The sequence below is a fragment of the Cyprinus carpio genome, chromosome B5 (genome assembly GCF_018340385.1).
Source record: "Cyprinus carpio isolate SPL01 chromosome B5, ASM1834038v1, whole genome shotgun sequence".
NCBI classification, from domain to species: Eukaryota; Metazoa; Chordata; class Actinopteri; order Cypriniformes; family Cyprinidae; genus Cyprinus; species Cyprinus carpio.
In genome coordinates this window covers 26,096,344-26,118,237 of record NC_056601.1, presented here as the reverse complement: position 1 = coordinate 26,118,237, position 21,894 = coordinate 26,096,344, and the positions used below count along the sequence as shown (strand labels likewise).

At 37.6% G+C, this 21,894-nt stretch overlaps 1 protein-coding gene across 2 annotated transcripts in view; it reads left to right on the top strand.

Moving 5' to 3' along the window:
- Positions 1-3,410: 3,410 nt before the first annotated feature.
- The window catches only part of LOC109090279 (leucine-rich repeat transmembrane protein FLRT1-like), a 77,353-nt gene continuing 58,869 nt past the window's right edge, over positions 3,411-21,894 (top strand). For both annotated transcript variants that reach the window (XM_042725076.1, XM_042725075.1), the window contains exon 1: positions 3,411-3,950. The gene's annotated coding sequence lies outside the window, so the exon portion shown is untranslated. The remainder of the gene's footprint in view (positions 3,951-21,894) is intronic.

Genomic DNA, 21,894 nt, shown 5'->3' with positions numbered 1-21,894 from the left:
ATAGGCTGGCCACAATAAAAGGTGACTCTAAAATGTCCAGTATTAATGTATTGGGGAGTCCAGGGGGATCCGAAAACCAGTCAGTATCTGGTGTGAACACCATTTGTCGCATGCAGTGCAAACCATCATGACCAGACCCCATCAAATGTGAGCATTTGCCCACTCAAGTTGGTTACGACAACAAACTGCAGTCAGGTTGAGAACCCAATGAGGACAACAAGCTTCCCTGAGATGGTTTCTGACAGTTTGTGCAGAAATTCTTTGGTTGCAGCAGCTGTCTGGGTAGCTGGTCTCAGACGATCTTGGAGGTGAAGATGCTGGATGTGAAGGTCCTGGGCTGGTGTGTTACACGTGGTCTGCGGTTGTGAGGCTGGTTGGATGTACTGCCAAATTCTCTGAAATGCTTTTGGAGATGGCTTATGGTAGATAAATGAACATTCTATTCACTTTAAACAGCTCTGGTGGACATCCCTGCAGTCAGCCAATTGCACACTCCCTCAAAACTTGCAACATCTAGACACATCTCTTCCATCTATAATTAACCCTCTATCAATAGAACTCTCTGTTGTAGTTCTATTCTCTCTACTTGTTTTCTTTTTAATTGATATAAGAAATGATAACTTGACTCTCTAACATGAGCTTATCAATATTATCTAATTATATGTGCTTTTTATTGCTTGTATTATACACAAAAACATACAACAACAAACCTTGCTACATGTACAGCGTTAGTGTAACCGGGCCTTGTCACAACACTTATATATTGTTGCTCTTTAGTTTAGTACACATTTCATTACCGTACATAAATAATTTATAATGTCATATACATCAACGGATATTATGTTAATATACCAATAAAGCTGAACAACTAAAATATGATTTTAACTTAAAATATACTTACTGTATAACCAACCTTATAACTACATGTAGTAAAAAATGAAAATCACACGATGAGTCAAAGTTTATCATGAAGAGACTTTTCCATGAATAGTGGCCAACATTCAGATACATGAAATACAAAGAGAAATACAAATACAAAAATATGTGTACTATCTTGTTGAATACAATATAGAATTTGAGCATAAATTGTAAAATTTCAAAAACTTTATGTATTTTACAGTGTCAGTTAAAAATACTATATGTGTTTCACAGTATATATAATACTCCACAAACTTAAAGGGTTAGTTCACCCAAATATTAAAATTATGTCATTAATGACTCACCCTCATGTCGTTCCAAACCCGTAAGACCTCCATTCATCTTCGGAACACAGTTTAAGATATTTTAGATTTAGTCCGAGAGCTTTCTGTCCCTCCATTAATAATGTATGTATGGTATACTGTCCATGTCCAGAAAGGTAATAAAAACATCATCAAAGTAGTCCATGTGACATCAGAGTGTCCGTTAGAATTTATTGAAGCATCGAAATTACATTTTGTTCCAAAAATACAAAGAAAACATGTCAGCAGCGTTGTACGTCAGCGGCGTCACTACAGTGTTTGGAACGACATGAGGGTGAGTCATTAATGACATAATTTTAATTTTTGGCTGAACTAACCCTTTAAACCATTCAGTGAACTAGAAGTTGACATGAAAAAAGGCAAACAAAACAAAAATCAAATGGATCATTGATGACATAAAATCCCAAAACTGACCTGCTATGTACCTAAGATGCTCACAGTTAGTGAATTCTCATTTTTTTCTGAGTAGCAAATATCCTTGACAGTATATTAACAAAGTATAATAAAGATGCAATTAACCTAAAAATGACAAGCCATTTATCATTTCCAAACGGGGTCACCAGATCATATGCCAATGCATTCACAGTGTGATAATAGCAGCTCTTTCAGCAAATGCTCACATCAAAAGGCTGTAGATACACTTTATTATGCAAATACTGTATAAAAGGCATACTAGCTGTAGGGTGTGTTCTGTATTCTTCTAATATTTATTTTCCAAAATGTTTGTTACATATCTTTTAAGGCTTTGAGTGTGGATATTTAACCCTCTTTTGGGGCTCAAACCCACATCATAACATTTGCCTCTTGGGCATGCTGCCCACATATTCACAAGGACGACTGACAAAATGGCTATCCACTTAAGACATATGGAGATATGAATACTTGTAGTTTATACACAGTTCAGGTTAACACAGTTGCGCTAACACAGCTAAACTCAGTTGCGTTAACACAGTATATGTGCAGACTTCATCCTCTCAAGTCTTTATCATAGGCACATAATTTATTACATTTGTAGGGTTAATGGGAAAGTAGTTTGTTTAATAGTTGCAGATGAATTTATGGACTATGATGCTAATTAGTCTGTTGCAGAAGCAAGCTAAGCACAGCTGAGAGTACTAATGATAACTAAGCATGTACTTTAACTGCTAATATTTAAAAATGTATGTTTTCTAATAAACATATACTGTGCCATTGTATAGAATATCATTATTTATATGTATTTCTTTCAAGTGAATGAGAAGAACATAAAGACAAATGAGAATGTGAATCTCACAAAACATGAAAGAAGGAAATGAAGTCTATTTTTGGAGGTTTTTTTTTTTTTTTGTGATTAATATTATCAATTAAGCACCCTTTATACTTATAACTGCAATGCAAACAACCAAACAAATAAATTGTTAAATTATTTGTATCGTATATAATTGTATATACTGGTACTTAACTGTGACACTGTAAAAAATAAAATAAAATAATAAATAAATAGTATATATATATATATATATATATATATATATATATATGATAATTCAAATTTTATTAATTAAAAATGCAAATTAGGCTACTCTATTACATTTAAAATACAGTACAGTGGTAAATTATTGTTTGCTGCAGAAATGCGCTGCTAGACCTTTTTGCGAGATTTCTTCAGGGATAAGATTAAAGCCCAGATATAACAAAGAAAGCCCTCTCTGAGGAAGCCTCGCTCCCCTCCGCTGCTCCACGTCCGTCACTACGTGATATCCGCACTTCCTATGCTCAAAGCTATTATTCCACTCTCCTGTTCTGCCTGGGCTGATGAACAGGCGCTGAAACATCCTGCGCTTGACATCGCTGAGAAATGGCAGGCGAATCGAGCTGACACGAATGAGACAATACAGCAAGCTCTCTAACGATGGGAACTCCGATTCATTTCAGTCAGTCGGTTCGTTCAGACGGTTCATTTCAATGATTCGATTCCTTAACCACTTCGGGTGCGTCTCAGTCAGCTCCCGAGTTTATCGTTTTTTTTTTTTTTTTTTTTTTTTTTTCTGTAGTGAGAAATATTTGAGTCAAATACTGCTATTGGATTCATAATTTACGGTTTGCATTATAGTGGTTTTTTTTTTTTTTTTTTTTTTGTCTTGTAATATTTAGCATAAATTTGTATTCCTGTTACTGCCACTCGTGTGTGGGGTGGGGGGTTCATAGTTATGGCCTCAACTTGTCACCCATAGCTCAGTTCAAATGAATCAGGAAAACGATTCAAACGAATGATTCGTTTGCGAATCGGTCACCGCTACGCTGTGAACCGAGCGTGAATTATGCATACGGACTAACAAGGGAAAGTGATGCTCAGAGAGAAGGACAGAGGACTCGGGAAAGATGCATTAAAGGGCGATGAAGTTCTGTGAAACGGTTTCTCGTCGCAGCGTTATATGTACGCACGCATGATTAATTTAGTGTAGTGTTTTATTGTTACGTAGCACGAGGTGGATTTTATTGCAAAGGAAAAAGCGATAGTCATATCGGATGGTAGCTGAAAGCAAGAGAGAAAGGGGGTACATTATTTTAATAATTACTTATAGGCTACAGCGGACCGTCACTTAATTTTGAAATACATCTTGAATAGCGTGGAACTTCGCAGTTCTGAGGAAATAACAAAACGCGTTTTATTTGCTCAAGGAGAGATGGATGGAGAGACAGTCAAAGAAAGCGATCTCTAAAGAAAAGGTAAGTTGCCATTATATCCCATTTTGCTATTTCATGTGCTGTGTCTAAGCAGTTTTCAGGCTTTCATGTCCATCTCAAAATCACGCAGCTGTGTAAATGAATGTGGATATAACAACAGATGCGTTTAACGCAGTCAAAAATTAGCACAACTGTCACAGCATACAAAGCAACTGCAGAGACTTTCTGCAGAAATATGACCTACGACAGAATCCACCTCGACAAGCACATAATAAGAGCTGTTCACACGTGTATGTGTTTCTGCGCAGTCTTTTAATTGTTGCTCTGTACACATGCGTGTTTCAAGCAGTGGCGTCCCCTTGCTATTTCAAATTTAAGTTAATAACAGTTCAATTTAAAACCGCGTTCCGAGAGGCGTACTATCCTTCTCTATTGCACTCGGTAAAAAAAAAAAAAAGGGAAAAAAGTTTAATAAGATTTAATGCGTGCCTGGGTTAGTGTTCATTACCTCATCATAAACGCTTGTGCTATATCTGGCTTTGGCGCGAATAACTGCCATTCATAATGGTGTGTAACCTGTTTAACGGGCAAGTTACTGGTTTGGTGTGTAGGCTGCCTTCAAATAAGGTTTTTTTTTTTTTTTCATTAATGCGGTTGTGTTCATGAAGAGCTGGAGTCAGTGCGGTCACAGCGGCAGGTAGCAGTAGCTGAATGGCATTAAATTGTGAATGGTGCTTCAAACGTTGTCTAAAGACAGAAAACGTAGATTTAATTGAGAAACATATAGGGATATAGGCTACTCTTGAAGGTGCTCCTACTTATGAGCGCTAAAATAAAATGTACATTTTACCTTACCCTATCAATGAAATAGGTGACGTGAGAAATGACACCTTAATATGTGACATCCCTAGGATCGGCAAAAGGAGTCAGGGGATTGGCCTTTTCTTTTTTTTTTTCTTTTTTTTTCGTTTTTTTTGGACAATCAGATACGCTCTTCACCTGTCAGTCAATTTAAATTTACAGATTACTGACATTGGGTAGGTTGACATAACATTGGAGGGCGGGGTTTCAGGAAGAGAACGTGTTGTGGAGGCTAGCTACATTTTGGAGGTTAGTAAAACGACTAAAATCACTTTGAACACTTTATTATTATTATTATTATTATTATTATTATTATTACTATTAATATTATTATTATTTTAATCACTGAAGTGGCACATTGTGCTTTCTGAAAATTTAGGTTGGCTGAACCAAATACAACTGTCCACTGTTTACCAATGATAAAAAAAACATATATTGGATATATATCTGCTAACAGTATATATCTGTTAGAGAGTTTGACTCCTAACCCTAAGGTTGTGGGTTCAAGTCTCGGGCCGGCAATACCACGACTGAGGTGCCCTTGAGCAAGCCACTGAACCCCCAACTGCTCCTCAGGCGCCACAGCATAAATGGCTGCCCACTGCTCCGGGTGTGTGTTCATAGTGTGTGTGTGTGTTCACTGCTGTGAGTGTGCACTTTGGATGGGTTAAATGCAGAGCACAAATTCTGAGTATGGGTCACCATACTTGGCTGTATGTCATGTCACTTTCACTTTTTTTAAACATTGTATCGTTTGGAAAGCATCTAATCATTGTGTTCAAGCATCTGATAACAGCTTAAAACACATTCACAACATCATTTTAATGTCAGTCAGGGAATGTTTTTGAGACATATCAGTAATAGCTCTAAGTATGACATTTTCCAGATGAAAGCAGACATCAATTAGACATCTGTTTGACATACATGTGTTATCAAAGGAAAAAAAAACACGACCTGCTGTCTGATGGCCACATAAGACATGCCTTTGATTCAATAGGGAAACCAATATCCTCTTAAGGCACAGTCGGGTTAAAACGGCTTTAATGTTGTGTTGTTGAATGAATAATCCCCTGGCCGTGAGCTTTAGGAAATTTGGAGTGGTGGTTGTATAAACAATGACTCTGGCTCTCCCACAGGGCACCAACAAGACAGTTCACAGTTAGATCACAATCATTGCATCTTGACATCTTGGGTTACATCTTGAAATCAGCAAGTTAGCTTTGAAAGGAACAGCTCACCCATAAACAAAAATTCTGTCATCATTTATTCACCCCTTAAATTATTCCAAAACAGACCATGAAACAAAAAATGGAGGTGCTTTAAAGAATGTTCAAAAACACTGAATGTGAACATGGGCTTTCATTTTTTCAAAAAGGAATAAAGTGCACCATAAAAGTAGTTCATATGACTTGTGCACAATATCCCAAAGCCACACAATGTAGCTTTCTGTACACAGGTCATATAGGAATGACTTCTATGGTGCATTTTCCCTCTGTTTGGATGATGAAAGTCTGTGTTCACATTCACTTTTTCTGGACATTCTTCAAAACACGTCTATTTATGTTCCATTGACTGTTTTGGAAAAAAAATGCAGGGTGAAATATGATTAATTATTCACAGAAAGTATTTTTTTCTGATGTAGGAACTTTCAAACCTCATTCTTGCTTTTACATATTCAATTTCAGTGTGTAAGGTATCATGCCAGAGTTGGCATCAGTGAACATCAAATGTTGTTTGCAGTGTGCAAATAGTAACTTAGACCTATTCAGTAATTTAATGACTGAGAATCTCTCATAGGTGATGCATATGTCCAGGTGCCTTTGTGGCTATATTTAAAACAAACAAACAACAACAACAAAAACTACATTTCACTTAGACCATCTGTCGTTTAAACAAACTTTACTTTGCCAGAAAGACTGTTACTCTACCCGCAGACCTTGAGATACCAAGCAAATGCTACTGCTTGCTTCTGCCTAACAATGTAGATTGAATGCATGATTGATTGATTCAGCTGCCCTTCAGTTGAATTATTCTCTGAAGACTAGATGCAGAGCTCCAGGATATTGATTAATACTTAGATCATTTTTGTTCATATTCAAATCAGGGGTCAATAAGTCTAGGTGGATATTGAGGCCCAGAAAAAAACTGCAGCTTTGCTCAGAAACATGTCAGTCATAAACATTGCACGTTTTTCCAGCATGAACATTAGAACAGCTTGCCTTATAGTCATGGTAATATCACTAATTTCAACGATCACCTTATCTGAATAAGAGTTTTTGGCATTTGGAGCAATTTGTTCACAATTCAGATGTTTCTTGGTTTTGCTTTTCATTGTGAAGAGCTTCTGTGCTTCTCTTCATGATTATCTCAAGGGAATGGATCATGTTTTCAGCTTTCCCAGATCCAAGGGACCATCCTGGCTGTAAACATGTTCTCTCTTAGTCTTCCTGACTGTCAGAGTGGATGTGGATGAGTGTGTGCATCATTTATGGCCTCTCTGATGGGTACTGAGGGTCTCAGTATTTCCGTTCACTGCAAATGATTTCAGACATTTGAAGGCCCCATTGTGAACATATGGTTCAAGAATATGAGCTGGTTAAAAGGTCATTGCTGTATTGTATGCATAGGGTCCAGTACATTGCTCCTTTATTGTAATCATTGTTTTCTTCGTCTAAAGTAATTTAATGCTATGTGCACAGAAAACAGAGATGTGCAGTATACTGGTGATTATCTGCTTGATTAGGCCAAAACAATGGGTTAGACAAACAGTGATTTTCTTACTTTGTATCTTTGTGATTTATATTTTGTTTTTGTCTTTTCCAAATACAAGTACAAATGTCTAAATGTTTTTAAATCAAGATGCATTTACACAAGAAGCAAAACTGACTTCCGTTATTAAGTCTTGTTTTCTTAATTAAATTTATCAAAAATAAGTGGGTTTATTCTTAAAACAAGAAAAATATTAAAATCTGTAAGAAAAATAAACTGGAGAGATTTGTTTTGTTTGTTTGATGGTTTTAAGCATAAATTCAATTAATTTTTATATTACACTTAATTCAATAGTTTAAGTCAGTTTGCTTTTCAAGTAACTCTTTCTTGATTTAATAATACTTAGATATTTGTACTGGAAAAGACAATAACAAAATCCAAAATAAGACAAAAAAACTAAGCTAGAAAATAGTGTATTGGAAGAAGATCAGTAGCAGAAAAATATGGGCATGTAGAATACAGCATTAATATGTGCTTTTGTAAGTATTAATAAACAGCCAATATTCTATTAATATGCATGCTAATAAGCAACTAGTTAATAGTGAGAACTGGTCCTTAACATAAAGTGTTATTGGGGCTTTTAAGGTGTTATGAGGGGATTTTTAATCTTGCCTTGCTTGGCAGTTGTTAACTGCTCTCAGTGGTTGGTAGTTGCTAACTGACACAAGACAACATACTCGGGACCCTCCTTCAAAATAAATACATAGTATTTTTCTGCCTGTTTTATTGTCTGCAGATGATTGTAAGTCTGAACACTTAAAGTACATAACAGCACATTTCTCTTCATGCATGATTTGTGTGGTCATTCATGTCTGTAGCACAAATGATGTGGTACGATTTATGTACCAATATTCAGTTCATTTTGTTCCTTACAATTGAGCAATACTAGCAGTTACAAATGACAAATCAGCTATCAACCAAAATTTCTATATCACTGGATTCCTAAAAGAAGATTTTGCTCCTTTCTGTTAATTAAAGAGCAAATGGCCTAATTTCTAAGACAAGCAGACAGGAAGTCCACATTTAGGACAAAGGACAAACAAGAACAAAGATGCAATTATTTGTGAATAGTCATCCCTTTTTATGTATAAGAGCTGTATAAATGCTGATTTTCTAAGATTTATTTTTAAGAGGGCTTCTCTTGGCGAATATAATTTATTTCCTTTTATAGTTATCTCCCTCTCTTAATCTCAGATTTTTTTTTCTTATGTTGTGATATTTCTTTGATCTCTCGCCGTTGTTCTCGCCTTGCTCGCGCAGATGCCCCTCCCTCTCTGTCTGTCTTCGCAAGGCTGTTGTAAGCAGCCGTGTTGCTTGTGTCATAAAGATTGAAAGGAGAAAAGGACAGACGAGAGCCCAAGAAACTGTAACACCGTGAGGTTGGGTTACAGAAGAGAGACATGGGTGTGTGTCTTTGTCCTCACCAATCCTTTCTCATTCACAGGGTGACAGCTGGCTAGCAGTAGGGTACAGTGGCTTTGCCAAAAGAAGTCAGTCCAGACCACAGCAGAGATTTACATCCAATATCCTGCATGTGTACAACACATACCAAATGGAAATTATGATCACAATACACTTACAGACAAAAATATACTTAATGTGCACTTTTTTCGAAAGATCATTGGAGTTTGTTTTACAAGCAAATATACTCTTGCAGTGTTTTTCCTTCAAAATGTCACATTTAATTCAATGTGTTAATTAAATGCGTTAATGTAATTCAAATCCTACACCAATTTTTCTCACTGTGTATAGTGTTAACATCACTGACAGTGAGACAGAAAAAAGAAAACATGTTTAACCCTTAAATGCATGAATGTTTCACCAATTACATATTCCTGTCTTTAGTGACCCGGACCAATATATCCAGCACGGATGGATCTCTAACTGCTGCAATAGCAAAAAACTCTCTTGATATTTTAAGAACAATTACAGAAGAATAAACCAAAGCATATTTCATTATCTTTTCATTATATAGTTGCAGGAAGAAATACTTACATTTTTAAATACCTCAAATATATATTTATATTTTACTTTTCTGTTATATTGTTTACTATTAATAGATTTAGGAATACTAAGAAAGTTGATGTCTAACTAAAAAATGAAGGAGGGAGAGGGTAGAGAATGAAGTCCTGGGTCGCTAAAGTCCCGAGGTATGCATTTAAGGGTTAATGTATTACGTAATACATGCAGCACTTGTAGTACATAAAACCATTAAAACGGTAACATTAGTAGGCTATATCGTTGAACTTAATTCACAACTAGTTATACATACTAACAACAATAATAGCACCAAAATCCAAATTCATAATATTTTCAATACATTTTATACATTGTGCACACATACGTCATAAAATCAGCACAATTCCAATATTATAAATATGCTTTCCATCAAGTATCCTACACATCTAATGCATGCATAATACATTATGAATACATTATAAATCATGCATAGCACATTCTACACATTTACCACATGTAACTCACATAATACATAAAGTAAAATTCTAGTAACATTAGGATCCTGCTTTCCATCATGCACAACACATTATACGCATTACGAATTCTATGCATGTTATATGTACTGCACCCACAGAATTTTGTCACACTGTTGAGCACTGTAGGACACAGGTGAATTCACACACATATTTTACCCCTGTACCTTGACAAATGGAGCGTATTGCATCACATCAGCAGTGGGTAAAACGTTAGCATATTGTGTGACCAGATTATAAAAGTGGATTTAGTAGAAAACTGTGAAACGGTACAGCTGCTAGCTCAAGGCACACACGCTCTTACATACAAATCAAGAGCGGGGCTGTCAGTAACCATGGAAACAGGATTAGGTCCACCCTGCTGAAACGAAACCCACCTAAAATATTTTAAATAAGGGAGGGAATTACTTTCCTTCTCTTACCCTGCTAAGGCTTCTTGTTTGATTATTGCAACACCTCACGCCACCATAGTTCATGTGTTTGGATCATTGGATTCAGCCCCAGATTCACACTGCACTACACAAGGCATATCCTCCTAGCCTGACCGCTCTCTTTACTTTAAATGTGTTGGAATCTTTCCAGACTATTCATCTGCTAGTGTCCACGGGAGCCAAACCAGTAGTACAGGAAATCTATTTTTCTTGTGTACCCCCAAAAAAATGAGCTAGAGCCAGGCTTGCTTTTGCTGATTTGATTGGAGGTTTGTGTGGAGTATTTAGATTTCCTCAGAATTCATTTCTGTTTATGCCCATATTCCAAACTGGATGCAGAATGGAATATGAAATTAAAAGATTTACACCCAATTTTTTTTTCCAGTTCAGTAGAAAACACACCGTTTTTCCAGACTGTCCAAGCTGCTCTTTTCCATGCAGTGAAAGTGTAGTGTGTCCAGAATCTGTCAAGCTCTAAGATTTTCAGTAAAAAATGACTTTCGTATGGCTTGAGAAGACTTGGAATATAACACATAAGTCAGATGTCAAACTACTTTTGTGCCATTTTGTCATTTTTGTGCTTGACAGCTGAAGTTATTATCCACCTTCGTTGATAGGCCAGAGCTGCCTGGAGCTTTTTGCGTGTGTGTGTGTGTGTTCCGTGGGAAAAGAAAATCTTACCATCTTCTGTGACTTGAACATGAGCAGATGAACAAATTTTATTTGTTGCTGAACTTTTACTTTAATATATCATGTCTGTTTTAAATGGATAACTGTGGGGTTTTTTAACGATCATTACTGTTACTGATAAAATTCCACTGCTCTAAGTGGCAGGTTATGTATGTTATAGAGTGTTTGTGCAGAGTATTAAAAACTGTCATGAAGCAAAACCAGCTGGGAACCATTATTTAAAATATTATTTTTCAGAATAAAAAATTAATTTTCGAGTTATGAGTCATTGTGAGTACTGTGAAGTGCTTTGGGATGAAGATGTTTTGACATGGAGGCTGTGTTGGTTTTACTGTTACAGTACATTTTACAAGAGTTCCTGTTGTGTCCTATTTTTGTTTGTCTAACTGTCAAACATTTATAAAAATTGGAAAATTCTATCATCTGCTCACCTTCATATTGCTTGAACACTATAGGAAGATTTGTTTCTTCAGTGAACACACAAAAGAAGATATTTAGAGTATTGTCCAAGCAGATATTTTGTCACCCAAAACAAACTAGTCAAGCTCCAAAGAAAAAGAAGAAGATGAAGAAAAAAAACATAGATATTAAAAATTTGTTTAGTGACCCTTCTTCCGGCATGTCTGTTGCTTAGTTCTTACTTTTTATTTGCAGCCAGTGGAAACCACTCAAAAACAATTGTTTATGCTGCTTTCAAAAGAGACACGTTTAGATCACGGTCACCAAATTTTGGTCCAAACAGAAGTTGTGACAGACAAGTGTGAGGGAGAAACACTAGAAGAGACAAACATAATGAATGGAGGACAGTGTGTGACAAAGAGCCTCATTAGATAAATATCAGAACTGCAGCTATATTTAGATATAAACACTAATTAATGATAAGCAATCTTGATTTGGTGTGCGTAGGCTGAGCTTTCCAGGCTGTACTTGTGGCAGCGACAGTCTGCACACATATCACAGCACTCACTCTCACAAGAACAGATGCAGATCTTGATAGTGAATGAGGAACTGTTTTCCCACTAAATTAATTACAAATACCCTCATCCAAACAATTAAAATTAGTAAATTCGTCATTGTTTTGTTGTGTCTATATGAACGCATAATATTCCCTGAATGTCATTTAACAGACTCTGGCTGTGTACAAACAGTCATTATTTGGAATTGACAACCTTGAACAGGAAAACAATTTTCACTCAGAAATTGCTAGTAGATTTTGCAAGTAACATCAAAGAATCAGCAAGTATCACAAGGAATTAAAAAGTTAAATCTTGAAGTAGAAAGACTGAAATAGTATTTTCTTGTAAAACATACTCCAATAATCTGTTTAATTCACTTTTTTTTTTTTTTTTTACTTAATGTTTATCAGTAGGTGTGACTCTCAAAAATGTCCTGAATACAACAGCTTGAAGAAGTGGCTTATGTACTGCCTGCATGAACAAATAAAAAAAAAAAAATTGTTCTCACTATTAAAATAACTAATAGTAAATATGACAGACGCTGACTTCATATGTTACATTTTAATTAACCAACAGAAATTGAAAGAAATAACTATCAAGGATTAATCGCATTACCTTCCATCAACTCTCAAAATGTTGCCTTGTCATCTAAAAGGAAATATTTTAGGTCTGAAATTAGAGTACTGTTTTGCCATTCTTCTTGAAGATTTAATCTTACATGATTTGTTTATTTTTTATTTTTTGGACTTACACTGGTCTGATTGGGTTGACCATCTGTTTCATGAGGCAGTGAAATCAGTCAGTCTGTCAGTCATGTTTGCAATCAGTTAGAGCTTTATTGGATGTTGTGCATTAAGAGCTGCACTCTGTCACACAGGCACTTAATTTGATAACATACACGTGATGTATGCAATATGATTACATTAACATTCATAATAACAGAAACAAGAAGTGAGAAAGAGTGAACGTATAAATGACGTTAGAAAAAAAAAACTAATGTACGCATAATGTACATGCACAATTTAAATAATGCATACATCATGATTTTGCAGAGGGCTTTATAAATGTTAAATATATCTGCAAATTTCATTTTAGGGATAGAAAATTCTGTTACATTTACCCTTAAGTTCCAAACCTGCATGAATTTATCTCTTTTGCTGAACACTCTTTTGGTTACACATATTGAAGAATATGTGTAACCAAACAGTATCTGGTCTCCATTGATTTCCAATGTATTTTGTCATACTATGGAAGTCTGTAGGGACCATCAACGGTTTGGTTACCAACATTCTTCAAAATATCTTTTTGTGTATGTGTGTGTGTTTGTGTGTGTTTAGTTAAAGAAAGAAATGCAGGTTTGGTAAAAAAAAAAAAAAAAAAAAACTTGAGAGTGAGTAAACGATGACAAAATGTTAATTTGTGGGTGAGCCATCCATTTAGCTTTGTACCTACCTACCTACCTACCGAAATAAATAAATACAAATGTTGAATTAGATTTAATTTTATCCACCATGGTCTCTCTATGACAAGTGGTTGTAGGGTTGAAAAACAACACCAAGCCTTTCTGCTAATTTTCAACATGTTTATCATGATTCATTTTAGAGTAAGCCATATTTGGTGTTATTATTATTATTATTATTATTATTTAATACACATTGCTTTCTAGAGTCTCATGTCTGACTGTCATAAAAAATAATACTTAATATAAGAAGTAGAATAAAATAAAACATATGAAAGTAGAATAACAATAATAAAAATAGACCAAACAATTTTCCAACATACTAGGATTTGAAATGCAAAGATTCTGATCTCATACTATTTAGGACAGACAATATGTGAATTGGGATGCAAGCTTTTCTTGTTTTGTGTCTATTTATTGACACTCACAAGCACACACTGATGTTGGTTCAGCCCATAGGGATTTTGACTTCGTAATGTGCCATGATAGAACATGCATGGGCAATAACACTAGATTACACACTGTATATCTGGATTAGGATCCCCCCCCATACTTCTTTTCCTAAAGCTAGTGCTGTTGTAAAATATCACAGAGTGAAAGAAGTGTAACATTAGTGGTGCACAGTTAGACAAACACCCTTGTTTAGTGGCCATTACAATGTAATAAAACCACATCAATGACAATCTGGATGTCAAGCTTCTTTTGTTAGCCACAGTGTTGAAGTACACTGAATAAACTGCTTTTGTGTGGAAACAGCTACTCACATCATAAATCACCTGCCTGGGTGCTAATTTTCAACGTTAGATAGCCATTAGATGTTCGTTTTTATATTTGGAGGCTCTTACCAAATTGGCCTTTTATAAGAGAAAGCGTGGACAAATTTGTGACTGATAGGATCCATTTTACAAAACTACCAAGAGAATGGTTACTTAAAATGATTCAGTGACGTCCGGCCCATTATATGATAGGCTTACGAGAAACCAGGTTGACCGTTTCTTCAGTGACACAGATGTCAAGTTTGCCATCTCTTCATTTAATAAGAAAATGTGTATGTGGTTTACAACCGCAAATTCTGATGAATGATCTCAATGTCATCTAATGCTCACGTACATTTAGAAATATGAACTGTGTACTATTAGACTACTAGATAATTAGTTTATGGAGTTAATGCTTCTTTTTCTTTGACTGTTCAGTCATTAGACAGCTTGAATAGAATAGAATAGAATAGAATAGAATAGAATAGAATAGTGAAGACACTAAATTGACAGCTGAGATAAGCAGTTTGGAAAATGGATGGATGGACAGATGTTTGGATGACCGAAGAGTTTAAGAAAAGTACAAAACAAATGAACATTGTGTAATCTTACTATAGCCTTTGTTTTGTGAATTTATCAAAAACTTTCGATTTACATTTCTGAGTTTATGGAAACACCCCACAACATAATACCTTTTTTTTTTTGTCTTGCTACCATCTCTTTGAAAATTGAATCCACTTAATTTAAAATTCAACTTTGTTAAGTGTCAAAGAGAAAAGGATCTTTGTAGGATGGATGCAAGCCAGCTTTTCCTGTTCTTTTCTGAAGGAAGGACCAAATTGTATTAGCAGCGAATAGACTTAATCAGAACATTATCTTTATGATTCTTCTGCACAATCTGACTTTGCTGCAGCCTGGAATTGAACTGCTGGTTTCGTCTGGTCAGAGGAGAACTGGCCCCCCAACTGAGCCTGGTTTCTCCCAAGGTTTTTTTTTTCTCCATTCTCTCACTGATGGGGTTTTGGTTCCTTGCTGCTGTCGCCTCTGGCTTGCTTAGTTGGGGACATTTCATTTACAGCGATATCGTTGACTTGATTGCAAATTATTGCACAGATACCATTTAAACTGAACTGAGCTGCATCATGACATTGCTGAATTCAATGATGAACCGCCTTTAACTGTCATTTTGCATTATTGACACACTGTTTTCCTAATTAATGTTGTTCAGTTGCTTTGACGCAATCTTTTTTGTTTAAATCGCGATATATATAAAGATGACTTGACTTGACTTTATGTTCCTGCAAGGCTTTCAGATCTCTGTACTCAGAGTAGTATACAAGTAAATGATAAACTGCTTTTAGAATAAAGAATCTACATACAATCTACCATTTGAAAATCGACAGCCTGCATTAGGTCTATACAGAGATTAGCTGACCATTTTTTTCAATATCACAAATACATATGAACTGAAGAAAGTGTGAGCTGTGTTTGCCTCTATGTGGATGACTGCCAGTCTTAGGTGTTCTGAAAGGCTTTTAGTGCATTTCTATAAGGCCTCTTCAGTGCAATTACTGTAATTGTATTAAATGTACACTTGAAGTGTACTTCAAGTGTTAAAAGTATATTTTTAAAAACCTGTAGTTACAGGTGATATAATATTAATAAAATAAAAAAAGCTGTGAGCAGCCTTGCGCTGGTGTTCTGACGATTCGGCGTGTCCCGTAAAGGATGTCACAAACCATATACCAGAAACGCTGCCCTGCCTCTTTAATTACTGAGCACATTTTCTAATAACGCGCACTCCACAGACGCGCCTCCACGTTGTGTCTTTAACTGCCGAACACATGTTTCCTATGAATGTACGCGCACTCACGCCTTTGATAACTGTGCACGTCGTTTTGTCTGACTGTACATGCACGCAGCACCTGCCTCCACTAAATTACATTATATTTGTCCCATATTGTCATTAATATACATACTGACGCCAATTTGGACCACTATATAAATAGACTGCTATTCTGCCCTACAAAGGCAAAAGACCTTAACTCGCTAGAGTGTGAAACTTAGAAAAACGACTTTAAAGTTTTTTTTTATTTGTCCAGCCAAATTATAGGTAGGACACTGGAAATTTAACAATTTGATGTTTTAGTAATGGAAATTATCTACATTAAAAAACTGTGAGCTCAAACTTGATTTTTAGCCCTATTTTGAAGTTAATGTTCTCTGCCTTTGCATTGTCTGCATAACGTGAGAAGTGACACCAAGACAAAAGTCAGTAACTTCCTCATTACCAATATTTGGTTGCTGATCACCATTTACAAAATCTAGTGATCATGGGCTGTGTCATATAGGATGTTGCATTTATTAATGTGACTGTATTAAGGTTTTTTTTTTTTTATTGTAACAAGCAGACTAAAAGTTAAAAATGAGTGGATACCGTGGATACCAATTTATTTGCTATGCTCAGTAATGTAAAAGAATGCTAGACGGCATAAATGACGCGCGGCTAAACAAAGTCAAAACGCCGTAATTCAATTTGAGCGTTCCAAACAAAGTGAAAGACCGGGTACTGGTGTTATACGGTGTTCTGCCTTGGTTTCTCCGGGGCTTTTCAGAGTTACTGTTGAGACTAACCATTATTTTCTCGGAAAAACAATGAAATTGACTCAAGATACTTATACACGATAAAGGATGTCTTTAATGTCCCAAAAATATCTTATGCATGGTTATACGTATAACAGTTTATATTTCATTTATTTAGGGAAACTAACAAGTGTCTTAGCCCTCAAGGGACTATTTGGCCAACCAACTTATTCCTGCTTGAAAAGCAAAATGTTATTGATAGTGTAAAAAACATCAACTTTGAAGCACATGCTGATTGATGGACTAGCATTACTCAACATTACTTACTACCTTCCAGCAACACTACATTCAATGAAGTTAAAATAGTAAAAAAAAACATAATAGTTCATTTAAATGGAATCAGAACCGGATAATTTGTATACTGTAATATTGTACTGACTAAGTCCTACACGAAGTCTAGTACTGGTTGCTAATACAACGGATTAAGTTTAGACTTGTGCCCTTGCGTCCTCACATAATTCAAACGGAGAGTTCAGTAATGTTACTATTATCTAGCAAATTTATTTTCCTCCATATATCATACAGCGGCAATATCTTAACTCATAATACATGTAACCAAAACAACAAACCATATTCCTCACCACCTAAGGCAAGACACAAAAGCACAGTCGTTCCTCTTCTCCTTGTTCTTTTTTTGACGTTCCTTTTGTAGTGGTGTGTTTTTGGGGGTACTGGTTTTCCTTTGGGGATTAGAGGTTTGGTTTGGCGTCAACGCCTCAAGATCATTGGGATCCTCTGACAGTCCTGTGATGGGGCGATCGTTAAGCATAGCTTCAGCCTCACAGAGCACGGTATGGAACCCTTCGTCATCCAAGGTTTGCTGACGGAGCACAGAGCACAAGATCTTCCTGATCATCCGTATGATGTGCTCCCATGCGCCACCATGATGTGACCCAGCTGGAGGGTTAAAGCTCCACTTGATTCCCTTCTTGGACAAGGCTCTTTCAATGCAGTCATGATTCAAAGAGGCTAAGGCTTTTCGCAGCTCCCTTTCTGCACCCGCAAAGTTGGTGCCATTGTCAGATCTCAAGTGCGAGACTTGTCCTCTTCGACAGATGAACCTTCGAAAAGCGTTGATGCACGAGTCTGTGTCAAGAGAATAGGCCAATTCCAGGTGCACGGCCCTGCTTGCCATGCAAGTAAATACTACTCCATATCTTTTCACGATGCTACGCCCTCTTTTCTCATCAACTGGCCCAAAGTAATCTACACCAACGTTAGTGAACGGCGGTAGATCAGGAACCACTCTCTCTTCTGGCAAGTCTGCCATTTTTTGCTCACCAGTTTTTCCACCATGGAGCTTACAAATAAGGCATCTTGATATGATCTTAGTGCAGTAGGTCCACTTGTGATCCAGTATTTTCTCCTTGTAGTGGAAAGCACATGATTTCTACCTCCATGTCCAAGCTGTAAATGGACATGACGGAGGATAAGATCAGAGATATGTTGATCCTTTGACAAGATGAGGGGATGTTTAATGTCCTCAGGGATTGCTGCCTTTTTCAGCCGTCCCCCAACTCGTAAAAGTCCTCCTTCTAGAACCGGATCCAATTTGAGGATGCTGCTACTTCTCTGCAATTGTGGCTTGCCAGAGGTTAGTGCAGCAAATTCAGTAGGGAATCTCTCTTGCTGGCAAAAATCGATTATGGAGGTCTCAGCCTCCAAGAGATCTTCCAGCATCACCATCACCAAGTGATGTTGAGAAAGCTTGCATCTCCTTTTGCACATCCAACCTTGCTGCTCCAATAGCACTGGTGTTTGCTCGCTCCAACTCTTTTCTTTTTTCTTTCAGTTTGAGCAGAGTTCCTTTCAGCTTAATGAGCCACACAACTGCAACTTTTAATCTTTGCCAATCAAAGAAATGGGTCATCAGTTGCGATGTGGCGTTGGTGTCAACAAGTATCGCATTGACCGTCAGACTTCTCTTTACTTCTGGATCGTCGGCAGTGACACTTGTATCCACAGGAAATGTTGGCCATGTTTCTTCAGGTTCCCGTAGGAATTCCGGGCCTTCTATCCATCTTTGCTTTACAAGATCTTCTGCCTTCAATCAACGTGAAGCATCGTCAGCAGGGTTCAGGGATGTGGGAACGTATCTCCACTGCTCAATTTCCGAGTTGTCCCTGATGGTGGTTACCCTGTTTGTTACAAAGGTTTGAAATCTTCGGTCTTCATTTTTTAAATACTTAAGAACTGATGTGCTGTCAGTCCAAAAGCAAGTCTTCTTTAGTGGAAACTGGAGCTCCGATTGAAGCATCTTGTCCAGTCGTACTGCAACAACGGCAGCGGTGAGCTCTAAACGGGGAATGGTGACCGTGCTCAGGGGGGCCACTCGGGCTTTGCCAAATAAGAAAGTAACATGAACCCTTTCATCAATGTTCTGCATCCTCAGGTAAGTAGCTGTACCATAGCCGTTCTCGCTCGCGTCGGCGAAGTGATGCAATTGGGCACTGATAGTCCTCCCAAATCCTGCAGGCTTCACACATCTGTGGATTTTAAAATATGCCACCTTCTCAAGATCTGTCAAGATTTGTTCCACTTCTGCTGGAAAGCTGGAGGTATTGGATCATCCCAATCACACTCCGTCCTGCATAACCCCTGCAACAACAGCTTGGCAGGGAGTACTACAGGTGCGAGGAACCCCAATGGATCGTAGACGGAACTGATAATGGATAGCATGCTTCGTTTGGTTGCTGGCTTCTCCTTGACTTTCAGCTTGAATTTGAAAGTATCCGTCTCGATACACCACTGCAAACCCAAAGCTCTGTCCAACGGCAGCTTATCCCTGTCCAGATCAAGCTCATACAGGTTCTTGGACTTGAGATCCTCTGGGAAGCTTTGCAGCACTTCTCGACTATTACTAATCCATTGAGTGAGGGTAAACCCTCCTCTGCCGCAAATGGTTATAAGGTTCTTAACCATGGTGACTGCATCTTTTTCAGAGAGTAGACTCTTCAGTAGGTCATGCATATAGAAGTTTCGGTTGACCGTTTCAATCACTTCTGTTGGAAAGTTGGCCTGATTGTCTTCAGCAGTTTTTCTAAGAGCAAGGCAGGCGACACTGGGTGACGAAACCGCTCCAAATAAATGGACAGTCATGCGATGCTCTACAAGACCTTGCTCCAGGTTACCTTGAGGCCACCATAAGAATCTTAAGTAGTCCCTGTGTTTCTTTGCCACCTTAACCTGGTGGAACATAGCCTTTATGTCCGCCATTATGGCCACCTGTTCCGGTCTAAACCTCATAAGAACTCCAACCAACGAGCTGGTGAGGTTCGGTCCTTGCAAGAGCTGACTGTTGAGCGAGATCCCTTTGTACTCTGCTCCACAGTCAAACACCACTCGTAGCTTTCCTTTCCGTGGATGGTACACGGCATGGTGTGGGATATACCACACCGTACCTGTTGGCATTTCCAACTGATGCTTCGGCACTTCTTCGGCATAGCCATTGCTAATGACATCAGCAAGAAAGTTGTTGTACTCTTCATGAAAGCCTGCGTCTTTCTGAAGTCTCCTTAGACCACGAACACGTTGCATGGCAACACCAAGGTTGTTCGGCATCAAAACATCTTTCCCTTTGAAAGGCATTTGAAACGTGTAGTGTCCGTTTTGAAGCTGAGCAGAACTTTACATTATCTCCACAAACTTCTTTTCTTCCCTTGACGTTTCTTCCTGTTCTGCAGAAGCTTGCTCATTGAAATCATAGTTGTACTGGATGGTTAACAGTCCTTCAATTCTGTCAATGGCAATTCTGTTGGCACAAGCTGAAGGGTGGTCACTTCCACAATCGTTACTTTCCCGTAACGGACCATTTATTACCCATCCCAGTAGGGTTCCGATCGCGTAGGGTCCTTCATCTTCACAACTGTTAATCACCTCCCAAGGCTCCATCAACTTGGAAGCATGTGTGCCAATTAAAAGGTCAACATCAGCATTTATATGGGTAATTTTTACATCCTCTAAATAAGGTAATTTTCTCAGCTCCCTTTCACTGATTATGTTGGCTGTAGAGACAGGCATCTCTTTCTGGGTACACACTTTGGAAAGTGGATAGAAACACTCACCAAAAAATCCAGAAATTTCCAAACCATCAACAACGGAGCTTTCTACTGCGTTATTATGGCCCAAGGTGCGGATATGAATCTTGCATTTGCGTCCTTCCATGTTCAACTTGTCAATGAGCTTCCTGGTGCAGAAAGTTCCTGTACTCCCTGGTTCCAGAAAAGCATAGGTTTCAATAACCTTATTTCCCTTTAAGCACTTTACCTTAACTGGCAAAATGGGAAGAATTCCATTGCAGTGGCCAGCCCCTGTAAGACAACAAGCAGAGGACGCTGTACAGCTGTCAGAAGTATTTGACTGCTCAGTAACTTTCTGCTCACCATCCTTCTGAACCTTTTGAATAACCCTTTCCTTCTCTCCTATGTGCAAAACACTGGGGTGGGTTCGGTTACACTTGTTGCAAATAATGCGCCTGTCACAATTCTTACTCAAGTGTCCTATGCACAAACAACTAAAACATAAACCTTTCTCCTTTAGATAGTCCAGTTTCTCTCTGTGTGTCTTTCTTCCCAGTTTAAAACATTGTTCCAAAACATGATTACCAGCAGCACAATACAGACAGGAAATAGAATCAGTCTTGGTAAAGGATTTCACTTTGTTCTGAGCCTTTTCCTTTTTGTTACCATCTGGTTTGCTGTATCCATCCTAAATAACCACCTGTGTTGCAAAGCTGTTTCTTCCCAGCTGAGGTTTCACCTGAGACTTGCTTGCTTTTGTAGCTCCTTTGATAACAGGTGAAGTGTCCTGTATGTCACCAAAGACTGGATCTGAAGTGATTCTGACCTGGCGCTCAATGTACTCCACAATGTCTGAAAATCATGCTCTTCAACCAGTTTTTTCCAGTATCTCACATGCCTTTGCTCTCCAC